This window comes from Cervus canadensis, chromosome 5 (genome assembly GCF_019320065.1).
Source record: "Cervus canadensis isolate Bull #8, Minnesota chromosome 5, ASM1932006v1, whole genome shotgun sequence".
Taxonomy (NCBI): Eukaryota; Metazoa; Chordata; class Mammalia; order Artiodactyla; family Cervidae; genus Cervus; species Cervus canadensis.
Window position 1 is genome coordinate 48,141,612 of NC_057390.1, and position 4,413 is coordinate 48,146,024.

At 46.7% G+C, this 4,413-nt stretch overlaps 1 pseudogene; it reads right to left on the reverse strand.

Moving 5' to 3' along the window:
• Positions 1 to 517: 517 nt before the first annotated feature.
• LOC122441267 lies at positions 518 to 1,761 on the reverse strand (annotated as a pseudogene).
• Positions 1,762 to 4,413: the final 2,652 nt, after the last annotated feature.

Here is a 4,413-nt window from a genome sequence, read left to right on the forward strand (position 1 = left end):
TGGGGGACGGAAGACAGGACAGGGACCAGGTAGAAAATACAGATGTGCAGGTTTCATCAGAAACCAAGTACCCACCTCCCAAGTTTAGAGCAGAAGGCGGCTCTTTGCTACAGTTCAGATCCTTCACCCATCACCCCGATTCCTGGACCCCCAAAGCAGGGGGGTCCTCAACAAGTCCTCTAGAGTCCTATAAATCTAGAAACACTCTCCTCGAACTGTGTGGATCTGGTGGAAAACATGATGGGACAAACCTACACTAACTGTCTAGACCCTTGAATTCATGTTACAAAAAAACTAACTTTCAGATTTATTTTTGTAACTTTTTTAAACAGAGAAAACAATATACTCCTTGGGGAAAGGTGAGGAGTTGAGAAGACAGGCCCTGGGTAAAAATGACTACTGCAGCACCTGGAGTTGAGAGGCCTGCCTAGGAGAGCGGCCCCGGGCACGGCCACCACCCTGGAGGCCCACTGCCATCTGAGGCTCGGCAGACGGGTTCATGCACCCCGCTGAGCTGCTACAGATCCAAGTCATAAAAATCTTCCATCTCAATGTGAAACAAGTCCCGCTCCTCTTCAGAATCTGTCAGGTCGTCGTCCCCACCTGCAGCTAAAAGCATGAGTAACATCTTGCCTAGCTCAAAGGTGACAACCTCCTCTTCGTTGTCAAAAGGGTTGCAGTTCTCTCATTCCTCGATGAGCTCCCAGAAGTGGTTCCTTTGTTGGGCCCGGTATCTGCTTGCTGTTCCCACTTTCTGTCTCTGTGACTCCTCTCTACTGCCATCAGGGTAACAAGCTTGTAAAGACAGTTCCCTCCAAATGGGCAGCCCCCATGGCCTTCATCAAAATACCTGCCCGCCTTGTGGCTCATTGCCTCCGTGTATTTCTGAGTGAGTTTCTGCTTCTCTTCTTTCTCCTCCACCCAGTACTCACTTGAAATGACAAAGTTAGATGTGATCCAGCATTCTGGGCAGGAATTTATGATCTTGCTCTCAAATTGCTTAGCACTCCTCCACTTGCAAATACACTTGAGACAGTAGGTGTGGCTGTGGTTGGAGAGGATCCCAATGCAGCGCTCGCTGGGGTTGGCTTTCTTGTAGGCTACCTCCATGCAGATGCCACACACCATGTCCTTGCTGCGCTGCACCACGAATAAGAGCTCCATATCCTTCTCATTGCAGGCCTCGATGCAGGGTTTTATATGCTGTGACCTCTGGGCAGCATCCACGGAACGGAGGACCTGCAGCTCACACATATCACACACATCTCCGTGCAGATATGCACAGTTCTCCCCATAGTGGCAATCCCCCACTGCGGCATAGGGTGAGAACTGCTTCTTGGTCTCCACTGCACTTTGCTCCTTCTCCAAGTCTTCTTTGGTCACTGAGCCCTGCAGGGGGGCTTCAGTGGAGGAAGGGGCAGTCCGGCCGCAGTAGGGCTGCCCTGGAACAAACTCGATGGTGTTCACTCAGTCTTCTGAAGCAGCTCCAACAGTTGCAAAATTTGAATTTCTTGACTCAGCCTTGCCCATATTCAATTCAACAGTTGGTCCAACAGATGAGAGACTCCAGGAAGCAGCAAGGGATGACTTTGCAGTTAGATCTGCTTCTTCCTGTTTCAGTGGCTTGCTGTGTTCATATCTGGAGTGGTCTCTGTAAAGACAGTACCCTCCCTGAAAATGAGGGCACAGTATACCATACGGACTGTTAGAGAGGGCGTGTGGGTAGTGACAGTTATCTCCTTCCTTACAAACCCCATGCATGAAATACCATCTGGGTTTTTGGTTTCTTTGTCGTGCCTTTTGTCTTTCAGTCTTCACAGTGATATCCCTCCTTGCCAACCCATCTCTACATCTGCAGGTGACCTGCTTAGTCCAGCCGTAGTCACTGCCTATTCCTTTAATCCAGCTGCATTTTCATACTCAGTATTGCAGTTTTAGAATTTAACTGTATACTCACCTTTACCAGTGGGTTTTCCATTTTCATGTTTTCATGTTAGTAATTAGCGTCCGTTCACTGTAGCTTGAAGAGCTCTTTCAACGCTTCTTGTGAAGCAGGACCAGGGGTGATGAACTCCCTCAGCTTTTATTTGTCTGGGAAAGTCTTTCCTTCTCCTTTTTTTCTGAAGTACACATTTTCTGGGTAAAGTATTCTTGGTTGGACCTGATTCCCTTTCTGCATTCTGAGTATGTTATTTTGCCGTCTCCAGATTGCGGAGTTTCAGCTGAGAAATCTAATTGGAGCCTTATCACATTTCCCTTACATATGAGGAATTTTTCTTTTGCTGCTTCTAAAATTCTTTCTTTGATTTTTATTAATGCTCTCTTCCCCCTACCATGCATGTTCAGTCATATCTGACTCTTTGTAACTCCATGAACTACAGCCCACAAGGCTCCTCTGTCCATGGGATTTCCCAGACGAGAATACTAGAGTGGGTTGCCATTACCTTCTCCAAGGGATCTTCCCAACCCAGGGATTGAACCTGAGTCTCCTGCATTGGCAGGTGGATTCTTTACCTCTGAGCCATCTGGGAATCCAGTGCTATCTTGGAATAGATTGTTTTGGGGAACTATGAATTTCATGAACTTGGATGTCCAAATCTCTCCACAGCTTTGGAAAGTTCTCAAGAATTAATATGTTAAATAAACTTCCTCTCTTCTCTTTCTGGGACTTCAGTAACTGTAGATTGTTTCTTTTAATTGTCTCCCATGGTTCAGGTATACTTTCTTCCCACTCTGTCCATTCTTTTACTTCCTTTGTTTTCTTCTGAATGGATAACTTCCAGTGACCTGTTTTTGACTTCTCAAGGTCTTTTTCTTCTACTCGATCAAGTCTGCTGTTGCTCCCTATGGCAATTTTCACTTTATTCCCTGTAGTTTCCAAGCTCCAGAATTTCTGTTTACTTTTTTTTTTTGGTAATTTCTATCTTTCAGTTAAGTTTCTCATTTTGTATGTGTATCAATTCCTTGATTTTGGACTGTCTTTCTGTGTTTTTTTGTAGCACACTGAGCTTTCTTAAAACAACTATTTTGAATTATTTATCTGGCAAATCACAGATCTCCGTTTCCTTAGGACTGTGTTTCTTTGATGGCGTCAAGTTTCCTTGTTTCCCCATGCTCCCTGAAGTCTTGCATTGCTGTCTTTGCATTTGAAGAGTCACCTCCTCCAGTCTTTACTCCCTGGCTTCAGAAGACTAGCACCTTCCATCAGTTTCACTCAGGATTCTGAGATTTCTCAGTCTTTTCTATGGATATCCTTGCTTCACACTTCTTGTTTCCTTTTGGAGGGAATTCTTAGAATTGTATTCTTTGGGCTTTCCAGGTGACACAGTGGTAAAGAACCTGCCTGCCAGTGCAGGAGACCTGGGTTCAATCTCTGGGTGGGGAAGATCCCTTGGAGAAGGAAATGGCAACCCAATCCAGGATTCTTGGCTGGGAAATCCCATGGACAGAGGAACCTGGTGGGCTACAGTCCATGGAGTTGCAAAGAGTCAGACATAACTGAACGATTTAGCACACATGTATCTTTAGATCTTGCAAAACTGAACTTTGTGCTTCCCCTCTGTTGGTGCCAACTGCTCAGGTATGTGTGTTTTCTCCCAACCTTGCAGAGACTGACTGGCTTTCTACATGAGCTCACCAGCCATCTGCAGAGGCTCATGCTTTCCTCCCCTGGAGGCACGCCCAGGGAACCAGCCGCAGGATGTGGCACGTGGAGGTGCTTGTGGACCAGTGGGGGTGGGGGGAGGTTGCAGGCAGGGTGTCCCTCGTGGCTCATGGACTCTTCCTTTTGGAGATGATGAGGTGAAGAGAAGGGTCAGCTCCCCTCTGGTGTTCTCTGAGAGCTCTGGCTGCTGTCATCCGAACCGCTCCTCACCCTCATCATGCCGCACACTGCGGTGTTCTGCAAGGGACGTGGACGAAACGGGTCTCTCTGGCCGCGCTGTGCACTAACCTGGAAGAAAGGCATTCACTCATCTCCTCTCCCTTTTCTCCTGAGAAAGATCGTGGACCTCAGTCCTGGCCCTGAACTGTGATCCTTGGGGAGGGGTGACTTGGTAAAGTGGTACAGTTCCTCTTACTAGTGTGCCCAAGGCACTCAATGTTTGTGCCAATCGCATGCTGGAACCCTTCTGCTGGACTCCCACAAAGGTTCTCTCGCTGGTGGGTAATTATTAAAATTGGTGTTCAAGACTTTTATATTTAAAATGGATAACCAACAAAGACCTACTGTATAGTGCATGGAATTCTGCTCAATGTTATGTGGCAGTCTGGAGGGGAGGGGAGTTTGGGGGAGAGTGGATACATACACATGTATGGCTAGTCCTCTTGAAACTATCACAGCATTGTTAATCGGCTATACCCCAATACAAAATAAAAAGTGTTTTTGTTTTTTTTTTTTCCAGTTGGTATTCT